Source organism: Paroedura picta, chromosome 1, assembly GCF_049243985.1.
Source record: "Paroedura picta isolate Pp20150507F chromosome 1, Ppicta_v3.0, whole genome shotgun sequence".
NCBI classification, from domain to species: Eukaryota; Metazoa; Chordata; class Lepidosauria; order Squamata; family Gekkonidae; genus Paroedura; species Paroedura picta.
Window position 1 is genome coordinate 57362001 of NC_135369.1, and position 20889 is coordinate 57382889.

Below are 20889 nucleotides of genomic sequence, written 5' to 3' on the forward strand. Positions count from 1 at the left end.
TCCGCTTACTTAGCCCTATATATAGCAAAAGCTGTATAAAGATAGCGAGCTGTGAGAATTCCTGTTTATGTTGTGCTTGAAGAGCCACGCATAAGGAGCCATTGTTTAGTGACAAAGTTTTGCATGTATGTAAGTGTGCTGATCTATATAAGTAAACTCAGTTCAGCTGAGAAATACATCTTTCACAACTGATGTACTAGGCAGATGGACAACTAATATGACTTGCATTACACCTTCAATGTCAGTTCACAGCAACATATGACATTTTCTCATTTCAGAAAAAGAGAAGCACTGTACAGAACACATCATGAGTTGCCTCTGTCACACAATAACAGAGATATATTGTTTCCCAAAGCATTCTGTATAGAATGGCCCTTTGGTAGGCGCTGATGATACATCTCCAATATCTACTATGGGCTCAGTAAGCTGCAAAATAATATCTTTTGTGGTCAAACCACACTTGATGTTAGGAAACAAGGCCAAAATTGGGGCCTTTTAAAAATGCAACAGGGAATGGATCCTGCTGGGAACCACAGCAAAGAAGGATGTGGGGTTCCTTTCTCCCTTCCATGATATTTCCAAAAAAAAATGGCTATCAGTTTCAGCTTCTGAAGCTGGCATGGGAGGCAGATAGGAACCCGCCTGTGCTGCAGGGTGTCCAACAGGATTGGATCTCCACAGCATTTTGAAAAGTTAGAAAACAAAATCTAAAACAAGACCACATGGCAGAGTAACAATATCATCTAGTTTGGCTCTTATAGAGCTACCCAAAACACCGTAACATGAGTCTTAGTGACTATGACAATTGTTAATTGGATCTCAAGGTTTGTAATTTGGCTGCAACAAGCAGCCACCAGGATAAAGGAATAGAGAGAATGGATCAAGTCTATGACACTGAATAAAACAGGTTAATTTTCTGGATTAAAAATAGTCTTTGCCTTGGTGGGAAAACATCCAAGATATCCGTTTTGTACCTGTCATGAAGTATAACTAGGATGAGGGAAGATGGAAAAATATTTACATTACTGCTACCCTAGGACCATGGCACTGATCCTTATTTGAACTGCAGCTACACCCACAGCCGGTTTTACAGCTAGATTATTTGCCAGAGGATCTGATCATGGATTCCCAGCATTATATGCAGTTTGGTCCTTAGCATCAGATCCTCATTCCCACATGACTGCTGTAGTGGGGAACAGCATAAGGCGTTTTGCACAAGAATCTGAGAACATGAATAATAGTAAAGAGGTCTCTCCAGGCTCCCCTTGACACCCACAAAGGACAATTTGGCAACTTTTCTGATCACGTGTCAGTGCTAAATTACTCTTATAATTAGGAAAGCCTGTCCTAACATTTTGCCTGAATTTACTCTCCAGTAATTTAGTGTGATACTTTAACTTCTGGAGCTTTGATATGATCCTTCAGTTGGCATAGCTTAAAAAAACAGCTCTTTGTATCAGAGCACACCATTCATCCCTACTCACTTTGTGCTAACCTCAGCCTTGTCCATTTTACCTTATATTGATGACAATGCATTTCTGTGTTAAAAGTGTCTGTTTGTAATAGGTGACCATCAATCCACACAACCCATTATTGTTCAACAGTATCAACAGCATAAAAATACAACATATGAGCAACAATTCATTCACATAGTGGGTGAAAGACAAGGAAGTAAATTAATAACATTCTGTGAGTTACACTGATTCTTACAGACGTTCATATGTGCAGCCGACTAGAGAGAGTAACTCCCCACAAAGTGCATTAAATGCTGTTGCGTGTGGTCTGTTGTGAGAGCCATTGGGGGAAAAGTAGCTTCTAGCATGCATGAACCATGTTTTGTTCAAAAAGCTCCCCAATGATTTGTCCTTAAACTTTCTATAGTCTCTGGAAGTTCTTCCTCATTTATGCCATACTCCCTGAAATCTCCCATCATTTCACCATGTGAAAAAACCCGATGCCAAACATTTTGTTGTACTAGAGGAAAATATTCAGGAAAGTGCTGTGGTTACCTCCACTTTCGGTTTAAGGAGTAACTCAAATGGATGAACTGCTCGCTTCAGTTCTGTGACTTAAGAAGACATTGCAACTGGATAGCCATCACAAATTACAGTACCCAAAATGTGTAACAACATTCTGAAAAATTAATTAAAGACACATTGGCATCTACACCAGGAAAATAATAAAGTGAGAGATTAAGAGGCAAGCATATCTTTCTGAATTGTAAAATAGGTTTATAGGTCTTCTAATAACAACTTTTACTGAAACCTTACATAAATAGGCTTATACGGTACAAATATCATGTGGGCTATGCGGAAACTACAATGTCTATAATCATGTTTAGGGATTACTCAACAGAACAGAGACATTTCATTGCTATTGGACCTAGGGATTACAGAAAGGAAACATCTAATATTCCATTTTTTAATTTCATGCATTTTTTATTTACCTTTAATGATGCTGTATATATTCATCATCCTGAAATATTAAAACAGTATGAAAAAAGTAATAAATTGGTGGAAAATTTAGGGAACGGGAATGCAACAGCACGCAAATCATACACTATCAAGTGCTTGATACACATTTAAAATTACTGCCTAGTACGGCAAAGCCAAATTCCTGGCAGATTTCTGAAGCGCAAAGTCACAATAAGAAGATCAGCAGAACAGCCTGAAATAATAGAATATTCATCCCCCTAATCCATATGCAATTCTTTAGGGCTTTTTTTTAACAATGCATATGAGGTCTGACTGTATTCAGGATTTAAATAAGTTGTCTCTCTTCTTCTCTCTACCCCTCCCCCTTCCATCTCTCTCTCTCACACAATCACACTCTATTTTTATATTTTTAAAAAGTATATACAGTTATCATTTCTGCTCCGCTGCACTCACGATGACAAGGTTAGCACATCTTCTCACACCTCAAATAAAACAATAGCTTTTTAAGCAACAAAAGTGTTAAAAGAAATACATTTATTCATATAATAAAAAGCTCCATTTTGATTTTTTAAATGAGACTTTTGTAATACTTTCATATTCTTACCCTTTAATTAGTAAATTAGGTAATGTTTTAAAATTTTACATTCACATTTCTTTTGGCAAATAAAATTTTAAAATACAGTGTTCTGGCAGTAATCTTTTAAAACCATGTATATCTTTAAAATAAATGCAACTTTAAATTCATGATGAGCGGCAGCACTCAACAGAGTAATAAATTGGGGAGGGGGGATCAGACAGTTGCCAATAGAAGTACTGCAGTGTAGATGCAAGTACACCCCAAACAGTCCTTGTATAAGTAAATGGCAAGGGCTTGCAAATTACCCTTCCTTATGTAAGTTTCCAGTTCTCGTCTCATGCATTGATTCTTCTCCACATGGATAGTAGGAAGCCTCCAGAGTAAAGGAGAGAATCCAGGCAATGCTGAATTTGATTTCAACATGACTTGTCTGACTCCTGTTTACTTCCCCTTTACTTTGGATAAAGATCTATTTTTTCTCTTCCAAAACAAGAGTGAAAATGTAGGAGGCGAGCTGGCTGCAGGTAGAATGTCCATTTGGATGTTCCTTCATACGATTATGGAGATTGAAGGGTGTTAAACTCTCCTTTCAAAATGCCAGAGCTAATGTCAACATCCTCCTCCTCTTCAGCCCCTTAAAATACTTTTAAAATGTATTCGCTAAACCATGCTATAGCATTGTGGCAAAGCTGGGGAAAAGAAAGGAAGAAAATCCTTGAAAGGGCAGCAAAGGAAGGGAAATACCCTCTCCCCATGAAACTCCACATATCCCCCCAGTCACCATCTACCATGACTCTTTTGAAGCATAGCCAAAGTGGCAATGGTGCCTGGGAGCTGCTCTGACCCTGGAATAGCTTCTAGCATCTGCCACTGCTGTGGCTCAGGCATGAGTGGTTGCTGCGCTCCAATGCCACAACAGCTCGGCATGGAGCAGCTCCCAGGCCCTACCACCACTTCAACCAGGCCTACTTGTAGCTCCCAGCCTCTGCAGTTGCCGCGGCTGAACCCACAGACTTCTTCAGCCCTAGAAACACCAATAGCGGCTTTCCAGAGCAGACAGGCAACCCTGGCCACCAGAAAGGGAGCTCCCTTTCTCCATCCCTTTGGAGGGGAGGGGAGGGGAGCGACCTAGCACACAGAAAAGACTTGTTTTGGCCTCACATCCAAGAGCCCTATGTGCCCTGCTATCAAGATGCAAGCTTTGGAGGGAGGGGATGCAATCCGGCACTCTTAAAAGCCTTGCAGCCCTTTCAGCATAACAGCGGGGTACATAGGCCTCTCAACTACCAGGCCAAACAGGAACCCGAATTTTCTGGTTTGTGTCCATTCCTAATAGAGAACTCAACAGAGGAAGAGGCCCAGCAGGAGTTGCCTAATTATGCAGGGGACTGGCCAGCAGACAAACAAAGCAAGAAGTGAGAGGACTCAAAAAAAAAATGAGACTGGTGTGGTAAAAGAAGAGTTGGTCTTTACACCCTGCTTTTCACTGACTGAAGGCCTCATAAGAGGCTTACAATTGCCTTCCCTTCCTCTCCTCTCAATAGGCACCCTGTGAGGTAGGTGGGACTGAGAGAGCTCTGATATTACTGCTTTGTAGGAACAACACTATCAGGGCTGTGACAAACCCAGGGATACCCAGCTAACTGCATGTGGAGGAGCGGAGAATCAAAAGGAAACTGACTTTGCAATAGATGAGAAATGACTGATGGCGGGACTGGACTAATGAGAAAATTAGGAGAGTAACAGGTGAATGTATGCTGTAAAGGAAAGGTGAATGGGGGGCACAGAAAAATGTTATTCAGGTGATCAATACTGGTTTATCCATGTAGCACATGTAGTATGTGCTATAGGACCCATGCTTCCAGGGGCCCCATGTGGTGCCTTTCCCCCCATGGGATCAGAGCCACAGCCTTTCTCCTCCTTCATTTTTCCTCTTTACGGATCCTCAGAGTGACATTCCTTTCAGATGGGGTGGGGGCCTTCTGTCCTCAGTCTAGCTGCTCCTGCTGCAATTGTATTCTGCTAGGGCCCCGCAAATCTTTAAACTGGCTCTGGTGCTATGGGCCCCGCAAATCCTTAAACCACTCCTGCAGGTAATAGAGGAAGAACCTAGGAGAGTTGCCATGCACATCTGGTAGGAATCTCAGACAAGGTTACACCCAATGACAGCTGTAGAGGTTGCATATAAACATAAATATTAATAGGAGGTATATATGTGATGAACAGAAGCAGCAGCCCATCCGGATTCCAAGAATGCTCATTTCTCCTGAGTAATTGTTGGGTCTGAACTCTGTGCAGACATGAAGGCTATATTTGCTGGTTAACAGGAAAAAAGTCAAGAAGCAAGTTTGTATGAGTCACCTCCATGGAGCAGAGCCACAAGAATCCAGATGACCATGGCCAGAGGAGGTTAATGGCCAGCCCTGAATCATACCTAAGACATCAAGCCAGGCAGCCAAGGAAAGAGCAGACCTTCTGGCAGAAAGAAATGGGGTAGGTCTGCTGGGAGAGTGAAAGACAGACAATATAAGCTTGGAGCTGGTTGAGGGAGGAAAGCAATTTTTACATATAGCTATGGCAGTAAGAAGGGGCTATCACAGCTCAGAAGCTCTGAATACTGTAATCAACTAATGGATAAACCAAAATGAATGCAACTAAAAAATCTGGATAGCTTCTCTCTTACTACTTTCTTAAGAGTATCTAGGTAAGATTCATGCATGTTCATGCTGACTTTTAGTTCTGCTTTGTTATTATGTTTCCCCATGTAGTGTGTGTATTTAACTAACTTAGCAATGCAGATTGAGTGGGAAAGTCAAAATTGGTGCTAAAATCTTTTAAGACAGTGGTCCCCAATCCTTTTACCACCGTGGACCACTCAACACTTGACAATTTCTCAGAGGCCCGGTGTGTGGGGGGGTAGTTTACTCCTCTACTCTCAACCACTGCCCTAACGCTCTCTGATCGCTATGGTAATGTTTAAACATTCCTTCAAAATAAGATACAGACATGCCACAACAATGATCATAAGGAACATTTTATTTTCATGGAAATTTTAACTCATGACAATGACAAATCAATGGGAACCCTGAGCTTCTTTCTCTGCAACGAGATAGTCCCATCTGGGAGTGATGGGAGACAATGACACCCGAAGTGTGTTGTAAAGGGCCGGGGGGGATGAAGTAAAGGGACGGGGGGGGGGAAGGCATCCTTTGTGGCCCACCTCAAATTAGTCGATGGACCACATGTGGTTCGTGGCCCACAGGTTGGGGATCACTATATTAAGAGACTAAATCCAGAAGAGCTTGGTTATAAATGCTTGGCTGGACAAACCCCCTGAGAATTGATCTGCTGGTATAGACAATATAACCCAGCCTTTTTCAACCTTTTGATTATGGAGGAGCCCCTGAAATAGTTTTCAGGCTTCAAGGAGTCCTGGAACTGGGCATGGAATGAAGTCAGCTGGACACACCTCACTGCTACATCTGAGCAGGAATGAAGGGGGGAGAGAAAAAAGGCAGTTTGAAGCAGGAGTAGGCATCCAGTCTCCATCCCCTTTCCCAGGTGCAGCTGGTTCCCCGCTTTCGAAGCAATGCTGGAAATACCTTGTATCTGAGTCCATTAACTCATGATGTAGGCGAAAGGCCAGAGAGCCCTGGTTGGGAATCCCTAGTATAACCTGTTAAAAATGGGGAGTGGAAAAAGATCCTTCTTGGGGGCTAGACGAGGTTGGATATCTGAGTGGCTCGGTAACTTCCTCAGCTTGGGGCAATGATGGCTTCTAATCTGGTAAACTGCTCCTCCACACACAGCCAGCTGGGTGACTTTTGGCTAGTCACAGTCCTGAGAGCTGTTCTCACAGAGCAGTCTCACAGGGTGCCTGTTGTGGGGAGAGGAAGGGAAGATGTTGTAAGCTGCTTGAGACTTCTTCAAGTAGTGAAAAGCAGGGTATAAAAACCAGCTCTTCACCTTCTCATTCTCTGTGATGCATAGACAAACATTGGAAAGGCAACAACTGCAAATTACATAATTACTGTTTGAATCATAAAGTACAGTCCATCAACTTCATTAGATGACCCAAAGCTCTACTGTTATATGAAAGGAAGAATTTCTATCTAGCTACTTTCTCCTCCCTGTGCAAAATCTCTAGCATGCTTCTATCTTGATCATTTTAAAACTAAAAAGCTCCACCAGCCCTTTGGTTCCACCAGTGATAATTTGGAATGTGTTCCACTTATTCACCATTTAGCTACATTTTTTCTGTACCTCTTTCAGTACTCTAATGTTAAAAATATGGCAAAGTCACACTGAGAGTATGTAACTGACTCACAGGGTGTCCACTGAGTGTTATGGTTAAATGGGGACGTGGAATCCCCTGGTCTCATTATCACATTACACTCCTGGCCTGTGAAATGACTGGATCAGAAGATAACACAACAAAATACAATTTCCATGATCAATACTATATGGAAGTGTATGTGGGTCAAATTTGCAATGGATGATTTCAGAGTGTCCTTTCCATGGTACAGAACTGTGTGCAATACAAGAGTATGCCCTGGATCGGGCTTTCTCAGTCAGGGTTTCTTGATTTGTTAAACATTTATCAGGTAATATGATCATATATGGTCATGTTACCCACACTTCCCTCCCACAATGGCCAATGATTGGCCTGTAAGGGGTGGGAAGGGGAAGGGCCTCAGGTACACAGCTTCTCTGCTACTGTATTTTATAATATTGATCTATTTTCCTGTAATGATATGCTGTTTTAGCTTTTCCTGATTTATCTCCCAGCCAACATTTACAAAGGTGACTTTTTTGCACTAAATAGATTTGACAAAAGTTGTATTCAAGCTAAGTAGCGTCTAACTATTTGTAAGATTCGTCATCGTTCTTTTTTTAGAAATGGCGTTTAGATTAGCTATAGGGCTAATTTATTGTCTTGTAACTCCTTTCTCAGACCTGCATGCAGTATTTGAATCACATAAAAGAAAACTATATGCATATCAGGTTTCCAATAACTGATCTCATCCAGGAATGGATGCCAAATTATCTCATTCTAGCTGTAAGGGCTGAGGTTAACTCCTTAGGCTCACAGTCCTTGCCATTCAAAGTGTTTTGTGTCTGCTGATTTGGATTGTATTTTTATTTCCTCGCTACCACACATACTCTCTTTCCATTTGGATCAACATAGTCTCTGATGGAGTACTTTACTATCAGACCCTTATGGAACTTCTTTGATTTTTCAAGCTGCTCCAAATACCACTACTGACACTGTGAAAGGAAATGCCGGAGATCCTTATAAGCCATTCATCAGAGCTCAAATCTTTTCGTAATATAACTCTTGTAGGAGCCCAAGTACCTTCACCTCAAGGTTCAGCTGTGTTGACTTTAATCAAAATTACTTGTAACATGCAAAGGAAAAGATCAGCAGCAAAACTGTCCCTGATCTTTTGGGAAAAGATGAGAAATTTGCTTATGTTGTACACTTACATAATACAGATCCCCAGTACTGGATGACACCTCTTGAATCAACTAAACTGATAGTCAAGAAAACTGTTCCCATAGTCTCTTAAACATAAACCATACATTTTCATCTTCAGTCATGATCATCACTGGGTACACTTCCCCAAGAATAACATAATTAGTGAACAGGGAAACTGGAGGAACAATCAGCATCAATTCCTTTTTTGTTTTGTGATTTCAGCTCACTGAAACAAGTGCTGCCAGAGTCATGGGAACCGCTGTCTGCACACCAGCATCCGTGACCCCACACATTATGTTGGCCACATGACAAGGCCTCTGTACATCCCTATGACAATAGTAAAAAAGCAGTAGCCAGTTTAAGTCTGAGGAGGACAAAGCCACAATTATTTGCACACTGCTTGGGGGTACAATTTAAGCACACCTGCCTGTAAACCCTCTTCTTTTAAAAAAGTAAAGTTAGAAGGTGGCCATATTGTAATATGAAAACAGAACACTTAGCAAATCCAACTGGAATAAATCCTTTGGGACAAATAGAAGAGGGAGAGGAAGAGTTGATTCTTATATGCTGCTTTTCTCTACTCGAAGGTGGCTCAAAGCGGCTTACAGTTGCCTTCCCTTTCCTCTCCCCACAACAGACATCCTGTGAGGTGGGTGAGGCTGAGAGAGCCCTAATATCACTGCTCGGTCAGAACAGTTCTATCAGTGCCATGGTGAGCCCAAGGTTACCCAGCTGGCTGCATGTGGGGGAGCACAGAATCAAATCCAGCATGCCAGATTAGAAGTGAGCCCCAAATGTGGTACAGCAAACTGAAAGTTGGGCCTGGATGAGGGACATACAAGTTCAAGTCTCTACTCATTAAAAACCCTTATTGGAAGTGCATGGGCTAGTCCTTTCCAGATGTTCACTAAAAGTTGAGTGGATTTGCATGGCATGGCAAAAGAGAGATCATGATGGTAAGCTGGCTATGACATATGAACATTAATTGGAAAGTATATATGCAACCTGCACACACACACACACATAGGGCTTACCATGTGTGATCAGGAACCCTGGAATGTGTGGAGGTCCACAAATGCACATATGTACAGATTCAATATATATGTTCCTATAAACATGTGTAAAATGAGGGTATCATTTGCTGCCATAATCCACTTCCTTCAAGAACACAGAACAGCCTTATATGGAGTTTGACCATTCATTTATCTAGGCAAGTATTGTCCAGTATAATGGTCAGCAGGTCTCTCCAGAGTGTCAGACAGAGATCTTACAGATTACCTACTACTTGAAACCTTTCCTAATTGAAGTTCGAGGGGACTGAACCTGGGATCCCTTTAATCAGTGGTCCCCAACCCCCAGTCTGCAGCCTGGTACCGGGCCACAAGATCCTCAGCAGCGGGCCACAGCTCCCTCTCCCCCCCCCTGCCAAAGCGGCCAATTAGCTTGCGGCCTGACAAGCTTATTGCTGTGGGAGGGGGGAGAGGACAGTGTGGCTGCCAGCACGCCAGTGGCACAAACGCGAATGTGCGGCAGGTCCACACATATGTGTTCGCGCCCGCCAGGGTGCAAACGTGAATGTGCGGCAGTTTCATGCATGCACGTTTGTGCCCCCGCCAGGAGCACAAACGCACATGTGCGGCGGCTCTGCACATGCGCGAAACTGCCGTGTGTGTGCGTTCATGCCCCCATCGGGTCGCCCTCTCCCCCCACCCTTTGGCAGCAGTCCACAACCGGAAAAAGGTTGCGGACCGCTGCCTTACATGTAAACCAGGTGCTTTACCACTGACCCATGCTCCTCATTCATTCTTCTACTGCTGAACATATCATAATTAACTAGGTTTATTGTGTATTAACTAGGTTTATTAGGAGGATAAAAAGACTTGGGGAGAGAAATATAAGATTATTGCTATTTAGGCACTGAATAAAAATAAACCGCTACAAAATAATTCATCCTATCTTTCCCTGAAAGTCTCCTTCAATGCTCTACCACTGGACAAATACCTCAACTACTGACTGGTTCACCATTAAATTTTTTATTGTAAGAATGTTATTCCAACAATGTTTTAAACAGTGCTTTTTATGAGAGACTAGAGTCAGTGCTATACAGGCCACCACAAAGTGATTCTTGAATATTAGGTAAGTCACTCTGACTGGGCAGCACTGATTAACAGAGCGTTTCTGTGTTTGTTTTTATAATAAGCCAATGCCTTTTGAAGCACTTCAGAGCACTTAAGTAAAGCAAACAAGCACTTGAACTTTGAATATCTAACAGGAGGAGCTATTGATAAGTATGACTTTACTTTGTAAATCTAAGTCATTGCAACTTGAATCCAGTGGCTGCAGGGACAATTTAGACTTCTCAGTCTTGAGGCAGTACAGTCCCTTTATGAGTCTGTAGCTTCTCATTTTTGACATGGAGAGCCAGGCACTTTGAACATCCCAAGGAAGTGCCAGGAAAAAAAAGCTCAAATGCGTTGAACATAATTCAGTACAGACACAAAATGCATAGTTAATTTATAGGACTCACTAACCACAAGATGTAGTGACGTCCACTAGGGATTAGATAAATCCTTGATGATTAAACGGAGTCTTCTGTATTTCTCTGAGAACCTGTTTCAGTGGGGGGCATACCCTAATTATAGTCAGCCTGTGGAATCTGGCTGGCCATTGTAGGAAACAAGATATTGAATTAATTGGGTCACTGAAATAATCAAACAGAGATGTTTTCATACATTTAACATATTATTGTTATATGGAAATATCCATTAAATGATGTGCAGCCAATTCCTATCTACATCTACATGCCACAGATTTCAGTAAGGCTTTTTTTAGTGAGTCTTACATACAAATAGCTATACCCTAAGAGTCTTGTTTTAGATGGTTTCTTCTGCCATGTGATAAAATATGTATCTAAGTACTTCTCATGCAAGAACTAGCTTTCAAATTCTCTGAAATACTATTAGTTATAATTGGGTTTTAATGCATAAAATGGCTGAGTAATTTAAATGTTTGAAAAAGAAAACAGTCTTTCCTGGAGTTTATGAAGTGGTAAGCTATTTCTCATAACGATTAACTGTGAATCATCATTTCAAACATGAGCATCTAGGAACATATGCTCTATACAAGTGATGCTATGAGGGAACCCATATTAACCAAATTAATGGGTTTAATTTTCATCATAGCCTGAATTTTTATACTGGAAAAACTCCAACAGTCTTTGGGATTATCCCTGATTTTTAGTGGTAAGAATACATTAAAACATTTTAGCCATCCTTAAATACTCTTTGAACAGTAAAATAAATGTAAATAGTCTACCTCAGGTGCAACACACAGTGCTTACCTGAACTTTCTCAAGGAGAACCAAAACAGGTTGTAACATACAATCTCAATGATACGAAGAAAAATCGGACTGATTAGGTAGAAGATATAAAACACCCTTCAAACAATAGCATAGCAGCATTTTAACTAATATACAGAGCAATCCTAAATAGAATTCAGCTATTCTAAATTGACTGGCTTCAGTGAAGTTAGGGAGGTGTAATTCTGTATATCTATCTATCTATCTATCTATCTATCTATCTATCTATCTATCTATCTATCTATCTATCTATCTATCTATCTATCTATCTATCTATCCATCCATCCATCCATCCATCCATCCATCCATCCATCCATCCATCCATCCATCCATCCATCCATCCATCCATCCATCCATCCATCCATCCATCCATCCATCCATCCATCCATCTATCTATCTAATTTTAGCTCTTTCCCTAGGGAGTTCAGACCAGTGTATATAGTTCTCCCTCCTTATTTTATCCTCATAGCAATCCTAGCATATTGGGATCATGACATATTGTGAGCATGAGTTGCCCTCAGTGTTTTCAGAATACAGTGTCGCCATGTTGTCTGAATGAAGGAATGTACGTATTTTGCATGCATGTACAATTTTACTATATGTGAACTTGAACCCTCAAAAATGTAGTGGCAAGTTTGCATGTCCTGAAGTTTTAAGGTAAAGGTGAAGGTATCCCCTGTGCAAGCACCGAGTCATGTCTGACCCTTGGGGTGACGCCCTCTAGCGTTTTCTTGGCAGACTCAATACGGGGTGGTTTGCCAGTGCCTTCCCCAGTCATTACCGTTTACCCCCCAGCAAGCTGGGTACTCATTTAACCGACCTTGGAAGGATGGAAGGCTGAGTCAACCTTGAGACGGCTGCTGGGATTGAACTCCCAGCCTCATGGGCAAAGCTTTCAGACAGCTGCCTTACCACTCTGCGCCACAAGAGGCTCATCTTGTGAAGTTTTAGGTGCAGGCAAAATACGTGCATTTCCTCTGTCAGATAACATGGTGGTGGCATGTATCGAGAGGATCTCCATATGGTTGTGATAGGCACAATAGTGAGAAAATAAAACTAATGCCATCTTTAAAAAATTAAAATCTGTAGAATTGGTATGTGAAGCTGTGGCTGCATCATTCTTTGAGATTTCTGTTATGCATTGTGGATACACTCAATAAAGGCTTTAGTTTCTCTTCTACTCCTTGGAGTCATGTTGGACTTGGTCAAAAGAGGGATCATGGCTATGAAACAGAATCCTAGGTTTGTGACACTTGCTGAAGATGAATTTTCATGTGATTTAGACAAACAAATAATTTCAAGTCTAAGTCAGCACATTCGCTTCTTTTCCAAAGAAACGGTTGCCTGAGCCTTTGGGGAGGGCGGTAAATAAATGCAATAAATAAATGCAGTAAATAAATAAATTCAGTAAATTCAATAAATAAACAATAGTTTCAATTTCCTGATTTTTTGGGTTGTAGTCTTCCTTTTGGTTGATGATTGAGCCAAATGATAGAGAATCTTTACCAAATTTCAGTTTCTTCACTGTCAGCCTTTAGGTTGTGTAATTCCTCAGTGGTCATTACTTTTGTCTTCTTGATGTTCAACTGCAATCCTGCTTTGGCCCTTTCTTCTGTAACCTACCTCAGGAGTCATTTCAGGTCTTCACTATTTTCTGCCAGTAATGTGGAGTCATATGCATACTTCAGACTGTTAGTGTTCCTTAAACCAACTGTCATCTAAAGCTAACCCAACTTTCCCTATGATCTGCATACAGATTGTATCTATAGTATAATATTATAATAAAATGAATTCTTGTCTGACACTTTGCCAATGGCAAACCATCCTGTTTATCTATGTTCTGCCCTGAAAGTAGCCTTTTGTTCAGTGGAATAAACTCCCTAAAAGAGGTGAGTTGTTTTCAAAGATTTCTGGGTGACTGGGGGAGTGGTTATTAGATTATTCCAGGGCAAAAAGCCCTGCCTGCAAGTAGCAATCACCAAGAATGAATAGAAAGCCCAACAGAACTATTGCAGAGCTCAGTAATCCCAGCAGAACCAAAAGTCAACATGTCAAGCTAAACAGAACCAAGATCAAACCAGAGAATCTCTTCAGTTGAAATGGAAGGGGGACATTTTCCAAGTGAAACACAACCAGTTGCAATATACAGAATGTCCAACAAAATCCAGTGTCACTGTGACTACACATGTTTAACAGAACTGATGTCAACACACAGAATCATAACTAATCCAAGCAACCAAAGAGGATTTTTAAAGCCTGGCACAAGCAGCAATGCCAACAGAACCCATGCCACTATGACAATGCAAGCAAAAGAAGATGAATGGCAAACCAGACAATCTCTGCAGCACAAACTGAAGGGGGTGTTTTTTCAAGTCCAGGACAACCAGTTACACTATGCAAAATTTCTAACAGAACCAGTGCCACTTTAGCAATGTAAGCAAAAGAAGTCTAATGTAAAACCAGACAAGATGTAGAATAGAAATTGTAAGTGGGAGTGAGCATTTTTTCAAGCCCAGCACAAGCAGTTGCAATGTAAAGAATGCCCAGCAGAATTAGTATCACTATGGAAGAGCAAGCAAAAGATTAAGGGTAAATTAAAGGGGGACATTTTTGCAAGCCCAACACAACCAGTTGTAGTATACAGAATGTCCAGCAGACCACAGAGCCACTGTGGCTCCCACATACTACAGAATCAGGTTTCCACATGTTTGGGAAATGAATTCCAAGAAAAGAACTTGGAGCCAAGAAGTTACCAAATGATTCAAAGTCAGGTAAGGGATCCAAGCCACAAAAACATCAACTATCATTATATGTGCTTTGGGACGGAGCCATTGTTCCATTTAGAACAGTATTGAATTAACTGGTAGCAGTTTTTCAAGACACACAAAGCGCACATTCTTAAAGCTTCTTAATTTCAAAACAGAAATTCCTAAAATATACCTTTCCCATTACAGAACATTCATGATGCCTTTTTGGTTAACTTCCTCTTGTTTTACAGGTTTCAATGATATCACAACCGCCAATTCATTTACATACAACACATAGAGCTTGGTTTTGTTTGTGTTCAGTCTCTCTTTACACATAATATTTTTGTTCTGAAAAAGCCAAACACTTGTCTAAGTTTGGTGACATTATTTATTTATTTATTTCTACTTCAATTTATTGGCCACTGCTCTCAGCCAGGCCGGCTCAGGGCAGCCTACAATTATAATAAATACAAAATTAACAATAAAACCCCCATTTTAAAACCCCCACATTATAACAACAGTAAAGCTTACATACCAGTAAGCATTGGTGCTAACATTGAACCTTTATCAAACAGAAACATACATTTCTTTGATCAACCAAATGAAAGAGCCAGATTGGTATGAACTGTTTTTTGAAACATAATGGTCAAGATTTAAAAAATTAAAGAAGTTCTACTAGTAAAACTTATCCACTTAGAATAATAGAATCATAGAGTTTGAAGTCCATCTAGTCCAACCCCCTGCTCAATGCAGGATCAGTCTAAAGCATCCAGGATAATTATCTGTCCGGCCAAAGACTGCCAGTGAGGGGGAGCTCACCAACTCCTTAGGCAGCCAATTCCATTTTTTAATTACTCTGGTTCGGAATTCCGCCCCCCTCGATATCTAGCCAGTACCATTTTACATGTAGTTTAAACCTATTACTGCGGATTCTATCCTCTGTTGTCACTGTATCACTGTAATTGGCTTACTCCTGTTTGGCCTTACAAGAGAGAGAGAAATAAAGAGAAATAGAGACATAGATCAAGAGATAGATCGGCAATCCCAGATTTTTCAGCCAGGGGACATTCCACACACATTGCACAATTCACTTTCAATGTGCTTTTGCAGTTGCATTTTCCTCTGCAGAACAGAATAAAGTACATTGAAAGTGCATTATCCAACACATGTATAATGGGCCCTACTCAACTTTCTGATTCAACTGTGATGTGTGACAGTGCAATCCTAAACAGAGTTCCATCCTTCTAAGCATACTGATTTAGAAGGCTGCTACTCTGTTTAGTTTTATACTTTAACTTACTATAGATACGTACTCTGGTAATTATTTCCTCCTTGTAGAATTCCATAATTTGAATTTGTAACATCCAAGGATACAAATAGGAAGGGCCGCAGGCTAGGAAATGGCCAACTTTGTCTGTATGAAGCTGCCTGCTCCCAGGTCAGTCAACGAGCAGCAAAACCATTCCAGGACAGGCACAGTCAGCTATGTAGGTTCATAATGTGCACTACATTGGCCCTACTCTATTATGAGTTGACTCTTGCTATAAAGTTTGACCATCATCACATTAGATATTTTTGGCCTCTAAAGTAAATTACTGTCTTTCTCTGTATATGTAAGTTTTTCTAATTATATTCAAGTATGCATCACACTGGAACAACTATAAATACTTTGTCAAGCTTTCTTATGGCCTCTTCTGGGACATCCAGGTAATGCATTATCAAAGCTCCCAGTGAAAAAATTAAAAAAAAGGAAGGAAGGGAGAGAAAAAGTAAAAAGAAAAAACCCATAATTTGCACTGAAGAAAACAGAATGGTTTTTACTTTCTTATTGCCATTTTCTCATTGTCTAGAAACTTTTAAAGCGAATTACAATGTATTTATCACCAGGTGCTATTAGCACACACAGCTCACTTGAAGTGTTACCAATTCATGGACAGATTAGAGGGCACATTAATAACATAGTTAATATGAAGTGTTTAGAGCCTTTACATCGGTGACAAATACGACTCAGCCAAATTTCCTGACCATTGAGGCCACGGAGGAACAATTTGGTAGATTTCATCAACAGTTCTAATTATGTTCCTGTCAAGTTGAGAACAAAGCAATCCATAACTGGGGGTCTGCTCAGAGACAGCGGCACATGAGAGTAATTTATGCTTGAGACAGAGGGTCCTTTCTGTAGTTAGTGTGAACAACACTCGACTAACAAGTGAATTCAAAAAGGAATTTATTAGGGAAAAACAGAGCTATCTAACTGTTTATCAGAACAGGCTTATGAGACAAGCAATTCTACTAAAGTCTTGTTTATAAAAGCAACTGGGCACTGTGCTTAATGGAACTTCTGCAAAGGTATCTGTCAGGGTTTCATTCACAAAGCTTGGTTTGGCTTTTCCCTTATTGTTCATGCAGTTCTACTGAGGACAATTTGCAAGCAGAGTTGTATAGATGACAACAAAAATTTAAACACATGGTGCTAATAGGAAGATTCAACCCCCCCCCTTCTTTAGGCTGCAGCTCAGTCTTTGAAAATTTCATTCTCAGCACTAGAAAGGCATACTATTGTAAAAGGATCCTTTTATAGGAGGCTATAAATAACACACCAATGAAATATGTAAAGAGATTATTAGTAACTGTAAACTAAAATGCCATTATACACTTTGAGCATTTCATAAAACAGCTGAACTAAAAGGGGAATGGGAGAAAAAAGAGAAGAGGGGAAATATTTTCTGTAATTCAGAATCATTTCCCAGTGCGATATACATTGGGATTCTGTTTGTATTCTTTCAAAAGAGTGTAATTTTATAAATGACTTACTTATTAGATTTTGCAGAGGGGCAAAGATGCATCCCTGGTGTGAGGGCAAGTGTTATGACTGGAAACATCTTCACTGTTGGGTACTGTTGTTGTTATCATTACTAAATACACTGTGTATAACAATAAAATAAGACTTGGTAAAATTAAAATCAAAACAGTAGTGAAAGTTATAGAAATGACAAAGAAAAGCAAATCTATATATCTCATTGTCAAGTGAAGCTACCATCTGCAAATATCTAAATCTGTAGACAGAGATCACACCCAATGAACGGATATCAATTACCATCCAAACCTGGCCCCTGAAGTTCTGGCTGGAGTTTGGCTTTGCTTGCCTCTGTCCAGCACTGGGCTTTCTAGTGCGCTGGCTCACCAAGAAATTTCCTTGTATGTTAAATGGCCAGTCGTCTCAGCCTAACCCACCTCACAGGGTTATTGCTCAAGCCAGGGGGAAGGTGCGGCTGCAAACGTGCAGGCGCGGCAGTTGTGCTGCCTGCACGTTTGTGCCCGCCGTCGAGCGCCGCTCTCCCTCTCCCTCTCCCCCCCAATCCCCGGCCTGAAAAGGGTTGGGAACCACTGATCTAAAACATTCAGGATGTGTATTAAATCATACAGTCATGAAATCAAAGGCCATTACTCAAGCACTCTCTGCATAACTGTCCATTTGCAAATAAGTAGATCATAGTCAAAAGAAGAAGGGAACGACAGAGAATGAGGTGGCTGGATGGAGTAACTGAAGCAGTAGGTGCAAACTTAAATGGACTCCAGGGAATGGTAGAGGACAGGAAGGCCTGGAGGATCATTGTCCATGGGGTCGCGATGGGTCGGACACGACTTCGCACCTAACAACAACAACAAGATTATAGTCAAGTCCTTTAATCCAACAGAATCCAAACTAGCCTTTCTTCTCTCAGTTCTTGTAGTTTCATAGAATCATAGAGTTGGAAGGGGCCATACAGGCCATCTAGTCCAACCCCCTGCTCAACACAGGATCAGCCTTAACCACCCTAAAGCATCCAAGAAAAGTGTGTATCCAAGCTTTGCTTGAAGACTGCCAGTGAGGGGGAGCTCACCACCTCCTTAGGCAGCCTATTCCACTGCTGAACTACTCTGACTGTGAAAATTTATTTCCTGATATCTAGCCTATATCGTTGTACTTGTAGTTTAAATTAGCGATCCCCAACCTGTGGGCCGCGGACCACATGTGGTCCTTCGACTAATTGAAGGTGGACCACGAAGGATGCCTTCTCCCTCCCCCCGGCCCTTTACTTCATCCTCCCCAGCCCTTTACAGCACACTTCATTGTTGTGGCGTGTCTGTATCTTATTTTGAAGGGATGTTTAAACATTACCATAGCAATCAGAGAGTGTTAGGGCAGTGGTTGAGAGTAGAGGAGTAAACTACCCCCCCCACACCGGGCCTCAGTAAAAGGCGTTGAGTGGTCCCTGGTGAGTGGTCCCTGGCATTGAGTTCTCTCCCCTATCATGTGACTCACAGATTCTCATAATGAGCTAATTATCCCATTCTTTACTTTGGCCTTGAAGGTGACAAAGGTTACATAGGCAGGCCCAATTTGTAATACTGTGACTATATACATTAACCCTTGGGTGCTTTACTGCACAAATAATTTTGCCTCAAAGTCATTAAAGCACGAAGTTATCATTCTGGAACTTTATAGCTTTCATATCTTAATATTTCTGGGGAACAGTACCCACTTGTCAGTTCCAGGCACAATATGAGGCCCTGAAATTGTTTAAGATTGCAGGGGTGGTCTTAAATAATGGGCAACAGGGGCACCTGCTCTAGGCCCATGCTTAGGGAGCCCTAACTGTCGACAGCCCTACTTCATCGATGGAGAGGGAGAGCAGGTTGCTGCCACTAGTTGCACATGTCTTATCTTAAGTTGGGCAGCAGGTTCCCCCACCTTGCATAGGGCAAGAGCAATTCCTTGCCTGGCTACAATGTGTATGACTGAACTCTATCCTAGGACCCCAGAACACTAAGCTTGCTCCTATAACACTATAACACTGAATTTGCTCAATCTGGCCAGTTGTCATAAAAGATAGCTGTTGCTTATCCTCAACAGAAGACTCGCTGATTATTATGGATATATGGAAAGGCTCCTACATAAATGTATTTCTAGAGAATGCATGTGAACTTTTCACAATTACCTTAATACATTTTTTTGCAAGTGATCAAACATCTAGTACTTTATAATAAATTTGAAGTTGTTTTGTCCAGTGCCGCAGGCTAACCATATCAACAGTTTTCAGCACTCTCATGGCTGAATCTGTTTTACTAGAAAGCACCCAGCAAAAGTAGGTTTGTGTTTCACTGATACATTTACATTTGCACAAGATTTCAGAATACAATGTTCACATGAGTAATAACTTTTGTCCAACTGGTTTGCATATCCTTTTTAATAATTAGTTAATAATCAAACACTGTAATTCACCAAGTTCACAGCAGCCTATGTATCTTTTTATGGATTGGTTTACTCCCTGTTTTTTTCTTTCTGAATTCACACAAGAGACCCATCCTAGAAAGACTGTAATCACTCAGCAGGAACCCAGGAGAAGAACAATACAGCCAACAGTCATGTAACAGGAAAATGAAAGAAATCACTGCCTCCTTTCCTCTTCTACTCTTTAAAGGGGCTTGGTGTGAATGAATCTTCTTGGTAGTCACCAACTATCTCTTACTTGTGCAGAGCAATCATCAATTTTGGCATCAAGTGGATCAGTCGATCTACAACTCAGTGGCAAGCAGAGAAAGCCCAGCATGCAAACGTTTTGGCTAATTTAAAGTCCTCGTGCTGCCGAATCAAGCATGACAAGACAACAGCAAAAAGAGAGCTATTATCCTAAAATGAGAGGTGGTAGATGGCTGAAATTAGTTTGAGTGGCTGAGACAAAGAAAATGGAAGGCACAGGGACATCTGAAAATGATCCCAGATGGAATGCAAGCACACTAAGACATTAATACATGAAAACCATTTCTAAGAGTGCACATGTAAGTATAGATAGGGGAAATTCTGAAAAGGAACACAGAATGACTAGATAACCATAACCCTTATTGGAGGCACAGATTCCCAAAAGAAAACTGATAATATGGAAGCTATTATATTCTGTTTGAATTAATATCCGCTTCTGTGGTGCCCATCAGTATATATCAAAATAGGGAAGATGAGTTTTAATCTAAAAAAAGAACAGTAGGACTGTCCCACTAACCTATAGAGTTTATCAAGCTGCCAGACCTCAAAAAAGTGGGATGAGGGGACACATAAAGTAATGAATTTGTAAGGGGGCTTGGGAGAACACATTCCGAATGATGATGTTCATGAGTGGTGAACCCTGCTGATGGCTTCCAGCACAAAATGATGACTTGTGGGATCACAGGAAAGCAAGTGAATTTGTCTTTTGTTTAACAATTTAACAATTTAAACAATTTAAAAGTGCCCAGATTGATTTCGTATAATAGCA

At 40.9% G+C, this 20889-nt stretch overlaps 1 protein-coding gene across 6 annotated transcripts in view; it reads right to left on the reverse strand.

The window, feature by feature from the left end:
- The window catches only part of ESRRG (estrogen related receptor gamma), a 619420-nt gene that overhangs the window by 346988 nt on the left and 251543 nt on the right, over window positions 1–20889 (reverse strand). The window contains exon 1 of one of the 6 annotated variants that reach the window (XM_077339399.1): window positions 2447–2475. The exons of the other annotated variants lie outside the window; for them this stretch is intronic. The gene's annotated coding sequence lies outside the window, so the exon portion shown is untranslated. Of the gene's footprint in view, window positions 1–2446; window positions 2476–20889 lie in introns of those variants that run through there. 6 annotated transcript variants of the gene reach the window in all.